Below are 19,562 nucleotides of genomic sequence, written 5' to 3' on the forward strand. Positions count from 1 at the left end.
AAACTGCTGTCTTCAGGCTGGGGGACTATTCACTTTATGAACCAATTTTTATATGAACCTTCTATTTCTTCTGGTTGAAAAAAAATTGCCACTCCAAATTTGTAAGGATGTTATGTTTTTTCTTCTACCCACACCCCTCTCTAATAATGTATACACAGATCCACACACACACATCTACACAAAAATCTTTCATGCATGCACTTACAAATATGCTTATATTTACATAAACAAAATGTGTGACTTTTGTTATTTGATGTGATGTCAGTATTTTGTAGCTACAATTGAATGAAAGCTCCAACAGGCTCAGGAAGTGATGTCACTTTGCTTTCTTTATAAAAAATGTCCAGACCCTCCAATAGCTCTGCCTGCCGTCTCCATTCTGGTCCGTGAAGACAATAGAAAGTCAGAAGTCTAGTGACAAATGTGCTCCCTTTCACTGTGATAGTCTTGGTTCCGTGTGATCACGTTGGGTGAACGTGGAAGTGACAGCAGGGAATCCTGGAGCCAACTTCTCAAGCTTTGCTTCACTTCCTCCCTAGAAAACAGTTTTCTTTCTCACTGCTTTTCATCTGATAAAATGCCTAGTGCTAGATTAATATTTTAATCTCTTAACCCCAATAGGAAGGGGAAGAAATGGTCTGATTATTGTAAAATTCATCATTTATTATGCTTTTCGCTCTGTCTCCCTCCTTTCTGTCTTAGCAACCTCCTCAGGACCAGCTCCTCCTCCTAAACTACAGTATCCAAACATTTTGAGTCTGACCTACTTATTGAAGAACAAGCCCAGAAATTTGATGCCATAATTACTCCTAGAATTAGCAAAGTTCTTCATCCTACACCCCCTCGTTGTGGCTGTTCAAAGTAGAGGCAGTGAGTAGCCTTTGATTAAGCATTAAGCTTTTCTGTTTAAATGAACAAATAAATAAATATTTTGTTGCCACATCATCAGTAGCCTGGTTTGGTTTCAGAGTGAATGCAGCTACATGCCTTCAGTGACTGCTTTTAAACAATTAAGTTCTGTCTCCACCTTAGCATTTTATTCATTAGTCACTGTTGAACCTTTGTCCTTACTTGTCAGTATCTGAGAAAACACACGCTTTAGCTCACCATGTCTATTCATTCTCTCCATCACTGTGATAAAAGTTTCCTTACTCATGGCCAACCTGTCAGAATGGAAACTTCGTATCACCGATGAGATTGGGAAATCTCACTCGAGCTACATGTGTGTGACTCCAGTCAAGATGAAAATGGAAAGTAGAAATCCGGATGGTTCTAAATGATGGGATTTTTTTCAAATATCTGATATTTACATCTTTTAGGTTAGTAGTCCCCAAATTCTTAAATTTATGGTCTAGTAAAAATAAATGAGTAAAAAGTTGGAGGGGCCTCTATAGGACTACCTACTTTTACTTTTCTCAGGTAAAAAAAAGTAACATACTCTATGGGTTTTTTTTTGCTGCCATTTCATGAAAGGAAGGACTTGTAAATACCAAAAAAGGAAAGTTCATCATTGCAGATTAAAAGAGAGTTCTTTTAAATGAATCCACGTAGCTCTGTTGAAAACATACTGCCTATTTTTTCCATTTTACGCTAGACCTGTGAGACCTCTGTGTTCGAGCTGAACGTGTGTGGAACTGGCTTTGGGGACAGGGCTCAGCGTTCGTATGGATGCCTGGTGTTTCAACAGTACAGACCACAGATGTGCGTCAGTGTAAGAATTTTACTTGTGTGTTTTTTCTTCTTATCGACACGTTGGGATGGTTACTTTCTATCTTAAGAGTTCTTAAAATCTACCTGGGATTTTGTTTTTATTCAGGTATGGTGAAGCCAATAGATTGGGAGACAACTCCCATTGAAAGATGGCTTGTTACTCCTCTTAGTTCCCAAGAGGAGGGGCATGCCACCTTACACAGGGCCACATGAGGAAGCACCAGGGTCTGTCAGGAGGCAGAAGGAGCAAAGAGAAAGCATGGACAAGAGACTTTATTGTGGTTTTCACGGGAAGGAGTGGGTGAGGCAAAGTAAGCAAGCTGAGCAGGCTTAAGATTGGATAGTTTGAATAATTTGGGTGGGCTCTGGGATATAGGTACAGTCCCTAGTTGTCTGGCACCTACCTGTGGATAGATTAGGGTAGGGGAATATAGGTTTGATGTGTGAGATCCTGATAAAGGAGTTAGTTGGGAGTGTGAGCCGTTTGCTATCTGTAAGAATTACCTAGCCCTGGGAGGCTCAGTCTTTCCCTGGTCAATGAGGCTTCAGATGGGAGAGCATCAAGAACACAGAAAATAAGAAAACATAGTTAATAAACAGTCCCCCACCTTGGTATCTGCTGCCCAGACCTCCCTCTCATGTATATTCATCAATCCAGCTGCTACTTGGCATCATCTCTTAGATGCCTTAGGGCATTCCAGAATTAACCTGCCTCTAATGAAGTACCAGTCTACTCCCAAACCTGGCCCTCCTAGTCTTCACCATCCAGTAAATACTATCTCCAAAAATAAAGTCAGAAATCTGGACAGCAATTTTCTTTTCCTTGCTTCCCATGTTCAATCCATCTGCCACTCTTTTCAATTCTACCTCCAGAATATATCTTATTTTTATACACCTCTCCTCAGAGCCACTGCTGCCATGTTAGTCTAAATCAATATTTCTCATCTGATTTCAGACTTCCAGTGTTCTCAATATGGAGAAGACACAATAGACAGCAAACTAACAATTATTAAACAACCAAAAAAAATGAACAAATGAATATAAATGCTATAATATTATAAGTACTCTACCCTTCTATTCTCTCATTCTTCTCAATCTCCCACCATCACTGTCCTGCAGCACAGGATACAATCTATTATCTACTCGCATGCTAGAGTAAATTTTTAAAAATATTAAGTAGAGCATATCACTCCCTTAGTTAAAAATCTTTAGAGTTATAAGATTTCAAACACGCTTGGAATCAGGCCCACTTACTTATCATGGGCTAGAATTCCTGCATGATATGACCACAGTCTAGATTTCTGACTTCATTTCATGCTAAATTTACCCTCATTCACTCTACTTCATAGCCTTTTTGAATTTCTAGAACATTCTAAACTCTTTCCTGCCTCAGGAACTTGGTAGTTGCTGGTAATCTCAAAGTGAAGTTTTTTCTAGACTGTGTGTGCATCTGGCTTCTTTTTGTCTCTTAGGTATCTGTTTAACAATCATTTCTTTAAAGAGGACTTTTCTGATCACCTTCTCTAACCAAACCCTCCTCTTTCCCCTTCACACCATGTGTAACATCAAATTCTTTATTTTATAATACATTGATGTTTAGTTATCTAGTCATTGTTAGTTCATTGCTTGTGGTGTCTTTTCCGCAGGGATGTAAGCTCCAGGAGGTCACTTGCCTTTTCACCATTATAGCCTCTCGCATATAAGAGGTGTTTGATGACTATTTCCCAGATGAATGAATGATTCAGACAACGTCTTTTCTCATGATTTTTCTTTTTTTTTCAACTTTATTGAGATATAATTGACATGCGACATTGTGTAAGTTTAATGGATACAACATAATAATTTGATAAAGATATATATTGTGAAATGATTACCACAATAAGGTTGTTTAACACACACATCATCTCACATAATTATCATTTTTTTTGTGTGTGTGTGATAAGAACGTTTAAGATTACTCTGTTAGCAACTTTCAAGTCTGTAATACAGCATTGTTAGCTATAGTCAACATGCTGTACTTTAGATTCCCAGAACTTATTCTTCTTAAACTAGAAGTTTGTAACCTTTGAGTAACATCTCCCCATTGCCCCCAATCCCTGGCAACCACATTCTTCTGTGTTTCTGTGAGTTCACAATTCTTCTTTTAAGCTTCAAGGCACAACTCTTAAGACATGAAAGCTTAGGGAAAATTGGTTTATCAGTTTGGTTTCCTCCTGGTCATTCGAGAACCATACAAACCCAGGGAGGGAGACAGGGAAAAGGGTGAGGTAAAATGCTTGAGAAGACATTGGTGTTGAATTGGTGTTGAAATGGATGATTTGTCGGTTTTAGGATTTGATTTGTTTTGTTTCTTCTAAACTATCATTTCTTAAGAACTTGCTATATGTCAGACTGCACTATTTAAAAAATTATCTTATTTATTGATCAAAATAACCCTATAAAGTAGGTATTATCATGCTGATATTACAGATAAGGTTTATGGGGGGATTTGTAAGATGATAATTTTTATGTGGTTTCCAGTTTTGTGTTATTTAGCAGCACTCCATAAAAATAGGGGAGAGAGTGTCTGGGCTCCTGAACCACATAGGATTGGGTTTTCATTTCTCATGGCAACATTGCTAGCTGTGGGACCTTGAATATATTACCTAACCTTCTTAAAAGAAGTTTTCTTCGTATAAATAATGGGAAAAACATTAGCACCTCCTATACAGTTGTGATGATCGTTAATTTAGATTAGACGATGGGTGGAAATTATTGTAACATAGTGTCTGACACATAGAAAATGCTCCAAAAATATTAGCTATTATTATCAGCCCCAATTTTGTAGTGTTTAGGAGCACTGAATGAAAAGGGAAGCATGTCATCTTTGGTTTAAGGGAACAAGATGCCTCATTTTAGGAATGTTATAAAACTACAGCAGAAATTTCTACACTTAAACGTCTTTGAAGAAGCTTGTCATATATGTAATGACTACATTTGTGCTAAAATAAAATAAATTAAAAAGCTGATAAAATATCACATAAAACACATACAAAATGTGACTCAGGATACAATTTCTGGATACGTAATGAATACATTTATAAGAGCTAATGGGTCAACCTTTGCAATCACGTGTAAAGAAAAAGATCTTGTCAATTTCTGAGATTTTTTCCTGAACTTTTTATAGTGACATTTTGGTAATAGAGTTGAAAAAGCTTTGAGTTTTCACTTTCAATCACCCCCACCTTCTGCCACTATCCAGGTCATACAGAATTGCTCTTAACAATCCATTTCCTAAGTCTTTGTCCAAACTTGTTTTACAGGAACTCAAGTGATGTGGCTGCTTCCCCTCCTTCCGAAGCCAGCTCTGTGGCCCAATCCCTCACTCAGTCAGCAAGAATTGCCCGACAGACACTGCCTTCATTTTCTCTTTCATAATACTGTCTCATTACTCTTAGCTAACACCCTTTGCATTATCCAAAGTAATTCATTTCTTTCCTTGATGTTTGCACCCTTTAGGTATTAGTGGACTGTTATCATGACCCCCCTTTAATTGTCACTTAGTTAAGTTTTACGTATTTCTTTTCATCTTTCCCTGTAAGTCCATCCCCCCAGGCCTGTAATCATTTTGTTGCTCTTCTTTGAGCCCTTTCCAGCTTGTCTGCCTCTTTCTGGAAATGAGGCTCCCAGAAATGACTGCATCACTACAAACGTTCTCCACAGAGCTCTCTGGAGTCACAGAGCTGCTTGGTTGGAGAAATGATACCACGTTAAGCCAACCTCAAAATGAGATGATACATTTAAAGCATGTGTTGCATTCGATTTTATATTTGCTTGTGTACATGACTAATCTCTTTGCCTAGATTTTAAGTTCCTGGAGAGAAGAGACAATATACAATTAACTTTTTTGAATAGATAAGTGGCTTCAACCTTAGTTGCACATTGGAATTACTCAATGGCCTTTAAAAAATACTAATGCCTGGCTCCCATCCTCAGTCATTCTGAATTAATTGGAATAGGATGTGAGCTGGCCATCAGAAGTTTTTAAAACTAATGTGCAGCCAAGTTTGGGAACCACTGCCGTAAACAGGTGCTTAGTAAAGATTTGATGAGTGAATGAAAAAAAACAAGACTGTATTACTTATCTTGGCCTCAACTAACATCTCAAAGTATCTTCAGGGGTAATTTTCTCCCAGTTTCCTGCTACTACTATTTATCTGTGCTTTTTGTTGATATTTCAAACTTTTCCCAGCCACTACTCCATCGAATGGGGTTTTTTGGCCAGAATTTCCAGAAGACTTAGAGGAATTGTATCACATATCTGACCTCTGTTGTCTGATAGCCTTCTCGGTTTAACAGCACGCTTATGTTTATGTATCTCAATCTACAACCTTCTATGTGCGTGGGAATGAAATAAATCAGAAATTCCCTTCCCCTTTTGTTTCTATTCATGCATTTATAGTACTTGTCAACCCAATGATGACCCACTTTCTTTAAATGGCTACAAACATTTGCAATGATTTTTCCTGGCAAATTTTGATTCAAGAGCAGCAAGTCTATGCAGATGAAATTAAATAATTCATATTAGACAAAATTTCAAGATACAGTTTAGCATATTCATAACTACTCTGTCAATTCTGTAATAGATTAAAAAAATTTAACAGACATTCTTATTTTAGAGCAGTTTTTGGTTTACAAAAATTTGAGCAGAAAGTACAGAGAATTCCCATAGATTGTTTTGTGTGTTTGTTTTATCTGGAATTCAAGTGCAAGCATCATACACACAAAAATGTCTTTTGGATTTTGGCTAATGGTTTAAACAATGAGTATTACATAGGGAAACCAGGTGACAAGAATATGAGACTACATTGTGCTGGAGCTTTAATTATAGTGATATAAAGGATGAGATTTATCTGGCATGGTTTGGAGTTTATCCTTCCTTACATGCAAGCTTCAAATACTTTTACTTTTAGTACAATCAAAAGGAAGACAGCTAACATGCAGTTCCCGCAACAAGACCACACCAAACCAGCATTCTTATCCTAAGAGGCCTTCCTTTTAGCAGTGGCCAAAACGCCAAAAGACAAGTCTCTAGAACGTGAGGCAGAGAGAACATTACCAAAGGGGCAGCTTGTTGGAACAAGCAACTGACCTTCAGTAACTATATGTCTTGTCTTTAACACTGTAGAAATTCTTTACTTGCGGCTTGCACAGGATTGAAAGGCCCACAGGTAGCTCTCATTCATGATTTCTTTTGTCTTCTGCATCTGGCTCTTAGCAAACACTGACAGCCTGAAAAATCAAAGACAACCGTCTACTTAGCAATTTTCTCAGCCAGTTATGTTTGAGGTCGGAGGAAGTTCTGGGTTTTGATTAACCACAGTAATGAACAGAAAAGAGAGAAGCAATTCCAAAGAGATTCTCACTCTGTTGCCCATAACACCAAATAAATGATTTTCACAAGTTAAGTCTCCAAGTAGTCAACCGTCCACTTACCTTCATTTTCTAGAAGAGGAATAATATAATATGTGAGAGTGACATCTTTATTAAAACCTATGAAGCCATATTCAGTAACTTCTCTGTGGCTAAAATTCAGTTTTCCTGACATTTCCATTAGTCAGTCAGGTATCTAACACAAGCTTTTATCAAACCACACAAGAGACTAGAAGCACTGTACATATACCCGTAGACTTAGAATAATTGTTGAATTCTGCCACCATTACACTTAGACAATGACAAACTTTTCAAAGACGCTGGCAAAGGAAAACATCCTAGTAACCTCAGAGGCCTTTAACTAATACGAAATTTGTTAGTAATCAGAAAGAGGCTGGTCTAAAATACTTTTGTTCAAAAAGCAATAGAATACAGCACAGTAAAATCTCAGGTTTTGGCCATTGGGATATGGTAGTTGGTGATGTGATACAGAAAATCAAGGCTTATTGGGAAAGAACTTTTGGGTTTCTTTTATGTAAGAAGTTATTTTCCTGACAAAAGCAAGGGAACTAATTAAACTTTGCTTACGAACCCACTATAAATAGAGTTTATACTCGTCCACACTTTTAAAGAGCGGCCCAGGTCTGCTTGGGCTGCGCAGTACCCACTAAAATGTAAATCTCTGGATCTACCTTCAAACCCTTTGTAGTAGCATCTCTGAGGGTGGCACCAGAAAGCTGCATTTTTAACAGGATCCCTAGCTGACTCTTCTGTAGACTGGAATTAGGTCTATTTGCAAAATACACAATAGGATGGGTCGGAAGGTAATGAGTACTGCATGCTCTTCCCATTTTGCTTTGCTACTTATAAATTGAAACAGAAAATGTAAGATACAACTATAGAAATTCAGGTGGTGAATTCTCCTGTGCTAATAACTCAGCTTCAAATAACTGCACAAAGAAAGACTCCAGATTCTTTGCCTTAATATTTTAGCTCTTGATCTAGCAAGGATCCCACACAATGAAGAAGGAACAAATTCAAAGGAAAATAATCTGGATAAAGTCAATTCCCTAATGGGAAAACAGAATGGGATTAAGATCATATGAACATTGTAATAAAAGTTTCTTAGTAATTATTGTTTTCTATATACACTTATTCTTAGGCTAACAATCCAATTTTGCCATTTGAGTTTGGTCCTTCTTTGTTAATCTCTCCCACTCTCTTTTTTAAAGGTCTGGTTAAAAAAGATTTCATGTATTGAAACTTTAAGGAGACATATCTCAATCAGTTGGACCTAACTGATTTTTTTTAAAAGTTCCAATTCCTAGAGTGGTCATAACAAGAAAGTGACACTCCTGTAGAATTTGCTTGGACGAGATATATTCCTGCCTGAATGTGTCACACATTACACTAAAAATACAAAGAATGCAGACAAAATTACAGAGGTTATTTATTCTCATTTAACAGACAAAAAGGGTCTAAGCAACTCAAATATACCCATTATAAGAAGTTATACATTCATTTCAAACACCCTGTGTTGATTAAAATAGTTCTGGAAATTCAACTTTTTTCTAAGACAAGTTAAATTCTTTTGAACATTCTCTGGGGCAGAAAATCTTCATAATTCGAGAGTGGCTTTGATTCTGGGGAATAACCTGATATTGGTCATCCATTTGGGCACTTTTGTTTTAAGTGATTAAAACCAAAGTTGCAACATTAAAATAATGAAAATGATTTTCCTTTATGATTCATAAATGGGCTCTAATGTTAATTTCAAAAGCAAAATTCTGCTAATGTTTTTGAGCATAGGCAATATTACTATCATTGACAAAGAATTTGCTGTGATACAGGTGAAATAAGTAAGAACCTGTTTTAAGGCATAGGTTTGCCAACCATTGCCTGTGAAACCTTAAGCAACTTGTTTGCTCAAAGTTTCCTCTTCTTCATCCTTAAAAGGAAGATTAAAACAATCTACCCCACATGATTACAGTAAGAATTAAATAAGACAATACGTGAGAAAGTCCTTTATAAAAATGAAAACACAAATATACTGTTATTAAGAAGCACATCTATTTCTGAGCTGTCTGTTTTAAAGAACAACTCCATTTGGATAAACAAGTTTTTTTATTTTTTAAAAGGGGTTCATATTTCGGTGGTCACTACTCAGTTACTTATTAGTACTTATGTTTATTTAAACAAATATTCTTTAAAGCAGATTTCCAAAAATTTCCATTTGTTAGGACATTGATCTCTCCTAGAAGATGCTGAAAAGGAGTGAAACTAGGGCCATCCCCAGTTGCCTAGTGCTTAAGTTCAGCATGTTCTGCTTTGGCAGTCCAGGTTTAGTTCTCTATTAGCAGCCATGCTGTGCTGGCAGCCCACATACTAAAAAACAGAGGAAGATTAGCATGGGTGTTAGCTCAGGGTGAATCTTCCTCAGCAAAAAAAAAAAAAAGAAAGAAAGAAAGAAAGAAAAAGTGATGAAACTATATTTTAAAATACAGACTCCTCACTCTTCCATATCCTTTTTTATACAAGTAAATTGGAAGCATTGACATTTCACTACTGTAGGGGCCTGGAATTGGCCACCCCAAAATATGTCTCTTTGGCATGATGATTATTTGGGGCTTGTTACTTTGCAGACAGGAAAGCAACCGAAAAGTAGAATTTACTTACCCTTTGTAAGAGACATTTACACTGTAAAGGAAATCTCCATCTGTAAAGATGTCTCCCTCTATGTACCAGGACGAAGGGGGGATGACCTTATCTCTAGAAACTCTTGATCAATGGGGAAGGCAAGGACTTAAATCTGCATTTGTTTATTGTGCTTGTCTGGTAACCTCCTGTAACTGACTCCCCCCACCCCCAACATCCTCCTTTGTCTTTAGTTGGATATGATATTTAAGGTGGTGGCTTCAGCCATTTTGGCGAGTTGCTCAGCTTGCCTGAGCCTCCCATGTATACATGTTATAAAGCTTGTTTAATTTTCTCCTGCTGTTCTGTCTCATGTGAATTTAATTTGTTCTCCAGCCAGACGAACCCAGAGAGGGTAGAGGAAATGTCTTCCTCCCCTACACTACTCATGACTGAGAAACCGATGCTTATAATATAGGAACTAAGTTACTTAAATGAGAAATGTGAGGATTTTTGATGAAAATGCTGGCCATATTTATCCATTTATTCTAAAAATCAAAAATAATTAATAAGACAAATTTTAATGACCTTAACTTTTATTAATCGTCATTTATTTTTGAATAATGCCTTCCATGGATGATAATGGAAAAGTGACATTATTAGTAATCATAATTCACAGAACATCTTTAAAACGTTTCAGATAATTTTCTTTCTCAATATACTTTTTTTTATAAGTGGGATAAGGCAGAATTGACTGATTTAATATGGATCTTTGTTTCTGTTTTCTTTCCCCATCACATTAAAGTTTTCCAATCTAGTCAATGAGAAAGAAGGAAGCCAAAGAAGAGGATTATTTCCTCCCCGAGTGAAAGCCTTAGCCCTGAATAATTTTGGCAGCCTCTTCATGATATCAAAAAGATTTGACAGTGTTAAATATAATTCTGAAAGTCTTAGTGCATTCCCTTAATTCTTCCCTGTTTCATCGTGACATTAAATGGCTGGTTAGGTCCAAACTTTGGGTGAGAGGTCAAGTGACATTGTTAATCTCTTAACCCCCATCTAGAAAGATCTTTTGGCACTATGGCAACAAACCCTACACACTTGATTAAAGTAATGATAAAAACACAGAAATAGAGTTGGGGAAGAGATTCAGGCCATAGGTAACGATAATGTCATACAGATAACAATGACAAGAGATTTTCACATGTTGAGGTACATGAGGTAACTATTTGAGTTCAAAACTGATTTAGCTTTAACTAATGAGCCTGACTTATGGCCTATCAAACATACGTTGTACATCTGCTTAACCATTAAAGTAAAGAGTGCACTCTCAACATAAGAATGCATCCTTCCCCTCCAACACCCCATTGGTAATGCCTGGATTAGTCCCTTTCCTGGCATCAGGGTCATGTTGACCTGCTAATTTGCAACTCTAATTCCTCTTTGAAACTTTGATGTATGCTCATTCTTTGTTCTAAAAAGATATAAGACTGTACTGAAAACCATGCTTCTGCTGAATGCTTCCTAAAACCTTCTCAGGTTAGAATCCTCACTCTGGCTCAAGTAAACTCACCTTATTTCTCTTGTCTATGGAATGGTCATTGGTTATTTTGCATCGACAACAACATGACATATTTCAAATTCTCACGAATGCTCATCTTCTGAAGATTAATTCTTAATTAAATTTGTTTTTTCAGCCTTGACCATAAAGCTTCTCATTTTCCAGAATTCATTTTCCCAGTCTTACTGTCTCCTGTACTTAGTTCGCAAGAACCAAAGAAGACTCTGTGTGGAATCCGTGCTTGTATTCCAAGTCAACATGAAGCGTATCCAAAATATTATTACTTATCGTTAAAGGAAGGAAATTATCATTTTGTACCAGACATTTAAAGAGAGATTTTTTTTTCTATAGAGTCTAAAACCAGGACCGAGAAAATGGAATTTTCTTGTTTAAAAAATCACTTCAAAAATAAGAAAATGGGCCAGAAAAAGTCCTGCTCTATTAAACTGTAAGGCTTAAATTCCAAAATACATTTTAGCTCTTCTCCAGATAGAAATTTGCTACATCCTTTATATTCTCTTTAATTTGTGCTTTCTTTTTAAAGTTTTTTAAAGAGATGGGACATTTTTCTTTTCTTTTCTTTTTTTCCTGATGCCTAGCACGATGCCTTGGCCCAAATAGACACAGAATAAATGCTTGCTCTTTATTTGAACATACCTTTGTGTTATCCTTTGAGAGGGCACCAGGGAAATTTCCTGCCCCTCAGACTCATCTGAACACCTCATGGAACAGCATTTTCTATCAACTCTGAAACAGAGGTTACCCCTTAGGCCTTTGTCCATCTACATTTTAGCTATCAGTTCAGAATTGTCTTGATAACAGCAGCAGATGAATATTCATGGAGTACTTAGTGTGTGCCACTTCTATGCTAACTTCCTCATGCATATTATTTTATTAATCCTCATTAACCCTTTGAAATATGAAGGGCAATTGATACCCCCATTATTCAGAAGACAAAACAAAGATCCGAATACCATGTTCAAGGTTACTCAGATAGGCAGTTGCAGAGCCTGAGGGTGTTGGACTCCAAACTTCCTTCCAACTAGGCATTGGCAGACAGAAGACGTTAAGTGAGAGCCCCGGATGCTGATAAGGAGATGAAAAAATGCCAAAGATGTTAATCTTCACAGTTTTGGTTAAGCCACTCCCAAACCTCCCCCCATCCCATCCCATCCCACATTGAGAACTATTGGTGCAAACAAAGACATCCTTGCCTGGCATTTTCCTGTCCTGCCTCCGGAAGCCCCCTTCTGCAGCTTCTCTCCTTCGCTGTTTTGCTCTGGGCTTCTGCTCTGGGAGCTTTGCTCAGCTGGCTTTGTGAAGGCAGCTCCACACAGCAGTGATGGCAGAGACTCACGGGCTTAATGCTACTCTGTGTCATTACAGAACTCTAGAACACTTGTGTATACCAGACTGGGGCCACTTTGATCTCTTTGCAGGTCTAAAAGTGGACTCTCCCACTGGCTCCCTTCTCTTCTGTGACTCTCCCTGTCATTTTAAACCTCTTTTTGCCTTAGCTCTCCTCTTCTCTCTATAGACATTTCTCCTCCCTCTTTTTACTCACATTCAAGTTTGATGCCCGCTACTTCTCTGAACTTGTTCCTTATCGCGAACATGTGTAGCTTCTCTCTCTCCTCCTATTCTGCTGGCAATTTAACCCAGCTGCAGTGTTCAGGCAGGGAATGGTTTAGATGGCACCTAACAGGGGGGTAGCACACAGCATACAGTGCTTGCCTGCATCGCATGGCTACATTACCTGTCGTGTACAGTAACGGCTTTGTTCACGCAACAGCAGATACCATCTTCACCTTCCTAGCAGTCTGCATTTGCCAGGGCTTTCCCCAGTATCTCAGAAGTACAAATTCCCGCTAGACTGAACCCTTGGAAGGGAACCCAGATTTTCAAACCTGATTTTTCAATGATCCCATTTGACTGCACTGTACATTTGAAACACAGACCTTTCAGGAAAATAAACTTCGTGATTATTCACTTTTCTTTTGCAGATTCAAATGCCTCATTGAGCTGCTATGAACTTCACTTTTAAAAAAACAGATGAAAATCCGTTGATGCGTTTTGTCAAGTTGGACAAGTTCTTTTTCTTTTCTTTCCTTTTTTGTTTAACTTCTTGTCCTCCAATGTCTCCAGCTCTCTTTATTTCTTGCTCTCTCTGGCATTTTTCCTGGAATCAGAGGCAATTTTGAAGTGAGTCTAAATTTAGTTTTTCATACTCAGCAATGCCAGATACTGTATTTTTGCATATATGGGGGTCACATAAAAGTCTCTATAAGTCACTTGTTGGGTAAGCACTGTCCTATTTAAAACCTGAGCATCAGAGCCACATCAATAACATCTATTATTGTCACATTGCCCATGGAGGTTCTGATGGGTTTTCTGAATTGTCCCCAGCCCAGCTCTGGGCAGTTTCTCTCCCAAATGGAGGCATTAACCATGCAGACAGTCCCTGCCTGGGGACTGAGATGAGGTACAGGGCAATCTCAAAGCTATCCTTCCTCTGTTCCATTACTTGCGTGATTCCTCATGTTCCCACTTCCTCCAACATTTTTTACCTGGAAGGATTAAAGTTAAAAAGAACAACACAAATAGATTTAAAGGAATCAGGAGATGTTTTGGAAGGTGGGCATGTTACTGAACCCAGGTTTGTTTTTCCCCGTTGCCCAGAAAGCCAAACACCAAGATGGCAAGATTGCAGCAGAGAGAGGATTTTAATCACAAGGCAGCCAAGTGAGGAAGCGAGAGCATGAGTCTCAAATCCAGTTCTCTGAAAACGGAGACTCAGGGATATTAATGGGGTAGGGTGACAAGGTGGTCTGAAATGTGGCGATAGATGATTGGAGGTGAAGGGAGGTGAGGCAATTGATGATCTGCATGAGCGTAGTGAGACTTCATGCCTCTACATAGGATGCATGCTCACAAAATGGCAGCATTAACATGATCTGAGGGTGGAGTTTTTAGCCTCTTTACATCAAAATGTCGATTACGGGACATTTGTGTGGGCCCAGTTAATGCGTTGGTGGTCTCAAGCAGCCTGAAGTGGACAAAAGGGTTCTAATTCCTGAAAAACAGTGCAAATACCCATTACCATGGTGACCCAGGCTCCAGGGAGATGTTATGTATAGGAGCCTAGTGGGAGTTCGATAGCATATTGCCTGGACGTCACAGTTAACAATGGGTGGGTAAACAGCCAAAAGCTATAATCAGTAATTGAGAAAAGGAAAAAATCTTTAGTTCCTGGTGACCTAATCATCAATGGCTAACTGTTTGCCAGTTTCAGGCACATGGGAAAGCTCCCCCTTCATACTGATGGCGGGAGGGAGGATGGGAGATTTACTAGTTCACTGTACTGTACGGTTGGAAGCCTCAGGACCTTTCCAGCACAGGTTCCCCTGAGGTACTGCCTGGTAGGAATGCTTCTGTTCACTGCGCAATGTGACCGCTCTGTGTCCTTCACCTTGTCCTACGACTCCTCTTGCCATTCAGTCATCCCTGTGGCAGAGATCTAAGCACTAAGGGATTCATCTTGGCAAAGATTCCCAAATCCAGTTTTAGGTAAAACTCGTGGTCTATGAGACACAGCCATGAACACCTCTAAAACTTAGGTGTTGTAGTTTGTACTCATGTCCATCTGTGGTCAACCCTCCAGTCAGCCTGGGTGGTTCCATTGATAACTTTAATCAGATCATATCACTGCCCAGATTTGAATTTAAAGCTGTTCCCATACCCTCAAAGACCTTTATGCTCTGGTTCCTGGCTTCCTCTGTGCTCCATTTACCCCCAGCTCCCCCTTCTGTATGCTCATTCAATTCCAGCCTCTTGGGCCTTCTTGCTGACTCTCAAACTTGCAGATACACTTCCATCAGAGTACCTTTGCATGTGTCATTAGCTCAGTCTGCTCTCACTTCACTCAGGTCTCTGCTCAAATGGCATCTTCTCAGAAAATAAGACCCACCTGTCACTCTTTGTCATCTCACCCCAGTGGCTTTCAAACTCATTTGCCTGTTACCCATAGTAAGAATACATTTTGCTTCATGACCCTATATGATGTATACAGATGACTGCAACAAAAATTTCATAAAACAATACCTATGTTTACTGTGGGAAATGCACTCCAACATATCCTACTCCTTTCCATTCTAAGTATTTCATGAAATTCATGCCAGTTACACCCCTTTAGGTTGATTTCAACACCAATGGAATGGTTACAATCTATTGCTCTGTTATAAATTCTGCCCTACCCTGCTTTGGTTTTTCTTCATAGCTGTTATAGTCTGTATCCTTTTTTTTGGTCATCTATCTTTTCTGTTAGATTGTAAGCTCCAGGAAAGACAAAAAAAATGTAGATTTTAACAAGTTTCATCACTGTTGTATCCACAGTGCTGAGGAGCATAGAATAGGCACTCAATAAGTTATTTGTTGAATGACTGACTGAATGAGTGTGTTAAGTGTTTATGGAAAAAGAATTTCTTTTTCAGATAATTTGGGGAAATCCTGTGTATTCTGTATCCCTCCTGAAGATTTACCATACCCATTAAAATATTCAAAACTCCAAGATGTTCTCTAGTAAAGAAACCTGTTCAGTTTTGTTAATGCCAGGATTCAGAAGTTTAGCGAACTACCTCAGAGCCCTATTAATGCTTCGTGGCACGTCAGTGATACTCAGATCACAGTTCAAAAAAAAGAATCTAGACAAATACAGCAGTGATGGATGCTGAGCACAGGCTACAGTGGGATCTGGGAGGCATGACTTTTTGGCCCAGATGGAGGCATTAACCATTCAGTTACTGGATGGTGGGATGGGCCACCATGGAATGGGCCCAGGGATCCTGAGGGAGGGGCTGGGTGCTTTGAGCAGCAGAAATGGGGGCACTTGGGTGAACAGGAACAGTAGGGACTATATTCCAATCTGAAGGAGATGTTTAAATATTTTTACAGCTGGGATGGTTGTTCTTGTCAACTCTGAATTAGAAGCCTGAGCATGGAATTACTCTGCTTTATTTCTCTAATCCTTTCGTTATAGATTCATAGTCAGAGGCAATTACCTGCAATGAGGTGGGCAATGGATCAGGGGAAGGAGCAAAAAACCAACATCTCTTCTTCTTTCTCTTGGTCCAGAGGAGATAACAGAGAGAACCTCCTTGAGAAGCAGGAGGAGAGGCCAGGAGTCAGTAGAGAATGCCTGGGCTCCTGTTGTTGTAGCATTTGCTTTCTAAGAGGGGATATTTAGAAGGACCAAATCTTTGGATGATGAGAAATTACACCCTAAGTAAATGTTAGCTGATGTTATTATTATTATTATTATTATTATTATTATTATTAGTTCTTTTAATCATTTTAACCTCAGCCTGGGTGACTATATGACTTATCTAAAAGGCACCTAAATTTAGTACTTTAATACCGGAAGCAGCATCTCAGCTTTATGAGTTGGGAACTTTTATTCTTTCCTAGTCAATGCTTGGTCCCACTTCCTTCCTTCCTTTCTCTCCTCAAAGATGTCAATTAAATAGCAAAGTTCTTTGTTCATGTTCCTATTGGCCCAATTCTGTGAGTCATGAAGTAAGGCTGCACTTCTTTCTGTCACTTCAGCCTGATGGGACATTGATTTTTTTTTTGGCTGTGTTTCTGCAATTACATGTTATTATAAAAGCGTGGTCTCTCAGATGATGCTCATTTCCAAGACAGAGATTTGGGCAGCTCTATGACACAGTAGATATTATTTTTAAACCACAAAAACCTTTCAACACTCCTGTTCAACAGTTCATCAGTTATTAAGAAAGATGATTACTGTATATGCTCCAAAGTAAGGACTCACCCTCTTTATTCACTTGATCTAGTGTAAAATAAAAGACACAAAGAGTGACAACAGTAGGCAGAGTATTCCTTCAAAGGCGACACACTTAATCATAGAAATGTGGGATGCACATTGTCTTTATGGATGGAAATATTAGCTGTATGGTGACCCTAGGGAAGGAAGGTGTCTGAGGATGTCTAAGAAGTGCTGGAAAATTTATGCCTCAAACAAACCCAAAGAAATAGAACAATGTTCCGGAACAGTTGCAAACACTTGGAGCCTCTCTGAGAGGAAAAAATGTCGCATGAGTCTCTAATGGAAAGTGCCTCAAAGGTGTCCAGGAACCATTAGGAATTCCCTCTTCCTTAACCCCCAAAGATTAACAGCATGCATGGCATCAGTAAGACTGAGAGCCAGATACAAATGCAGTTCTGGCACTGTCCTGCCTCCTCTGGTGATTATCTCTGCTGAAATGGCCCAGAAGTTAAAAGGGACAGAGTTCTTGAGACAAAGACCGTTGTTTTTCCAGCACCTGGAGTAACTGGCCTTTGATACGCGATGAATTTGAGTTCATTTTCATTTTGCCACTTGCTGGCTGTACAGCTTTGAAATACTTAACCTCTCCATGCTATTGTTCCCACATCCGATAAGTGAAAATAGTGATTTCTACGTACCAGCTTTGCTGTGGCCATTAAATCACAAGAAGGCAAGCTCTGGGGCTTGCCATTCTGTGTTCAAATCCCAGTTCAGCTGCTTGTCAACTGTGTGTGATTTTGACAGTCTCCAACGCTCAGTGTGCAAAAGAGGAATAAAGACTGTATCCACATCGTAGGGTTGTTGCAAGGATAAAATGTAAGCACATGGAAAGTTCTTAGCCCTGTAACTTTTTCAGAGTGAGCCCTCAATAAACGTCAGCAATTATTAAATGGTAAGTGCCAGGTTCATAGGGGGTGCCCCATAAATCTTAGTTCTCCCATCTCCAAAATATTCCCATTCAGGGATTTGTTTTTTTACTTATTTATTTATTTATTACCTGCTAATGAAAACTCTTCTGACTTGGGCAGTTCTTTATTTTTTTAATGTTTTTATTTTTATTGCGGTAACATTGGTTTATAACATTATATAAATTTCAGGTGAACACCATTCTATTTCACTACCTGTGTAGACTACATCTTGTTCACCACCCAAAGACTAATTACCATCCATCACCACACACGTGTGCCTAATCACCCCTTTTGCCTTCCTCCCTCCCCACTTTTTCTCTGGGGACAACAAATCCAATTTCTGTCTCTATGTGATTGTAGTTGTTTTTACCTTCCATTGATGAGTGAGATCTAAGCAAGTTTTTATGGCTGTTAGTTTTGCAATCTTCCTCTAGAAATTTCATGAACCTTCTTCTGTGGGAGCCTCATAGGTCAGAGTCATTTTGGGATAAGGAATCCTTTGTCTCAGATATTCTTGCACAAAAGAGAGGATGGGCCATGACCAATTTTACCAGCAGTTAAAGATAATTGTCACAAAGATTTGGGAGGTGTGACAGGAAGGAGCACAGACTACGGGAACAGACTAGAGGGTTGAATCCCGGTTCAACCTCCTTTTCAGCTGTGTGGCCTCAGGCTATTGTTTTGTTTTGTTTTGTTTTAACCATCCTTAGCTTCCATCTCTTCATCTGGAGAACTATAATAAAAATAATGCCTGTGTGAAAGGCTGATCAAATGAGATCACGGATGTGAAAAGTGCCTGTGTTTTTGCAAACTGGAAAGTACCATACCAAGACATTTGAAGACATAGAAATCAAGGAAGTTACTGTTATTAAGTTTCCAGAATAGAATGATTTTAGAAGTAAACGGGGAAATCGACAGCAAATGTTCTGCTTGTTTAAAAGTTTTCTCCAGAAAATAAGGGCAAGGATCAGATGGAATTAGGATTCAAATTTGGTTACCTCTAAAACAGCTTCTATATTTAAACCTTACATAGATTGCATTTTAAAGACAGATCATGGGCGGGTATCTGGAATTTAGTGCAATTCCAACATTCCAATTAGGTCATAATATAAAACTTGAGGTACACAGAACCAGACGGTGAGGAACGACATTTGGCGCCGATTATTCCCTGTTCTGTGATTATATCATGATTGTGGAAAAACATAGCTAAATACACCTCTTCGCTTAACATTTTGTTTCTTAGGTTGAAGGTATGTAGAATTTGTTAACACATGAGCTTTGGCAGTGCAGCAGACCCTTCGAGCCTTGCCAAATATTTTCAGGATTCCATCTCCTGGGCATACGGGAAGATCCACAATTCCTGTTTCCCTTGAGTTTGCCCATGTGACTTGTTCTGGCCAATCAGATACGAGCAGAAGAAACATAGGTTACTTCCTGGGGACGGCATTTGAATTGCTGCTTTGAGACCTTCAGCCTCCATTTTTTCTCATGTAAA

This window comes from Equus quagga, chromosome 16, assembly GCF_021613505.1.
Source record: "Equus quagga isolate Etosha38 chromosome 16, UCLA_HA_Equagga_1.0, whole genome shotgun sequence".
NCBI lineage: Eukaryota > Metazoa > Chordata > Mammalia > Perissodactyla > Equidae > Equus > Equus quagga.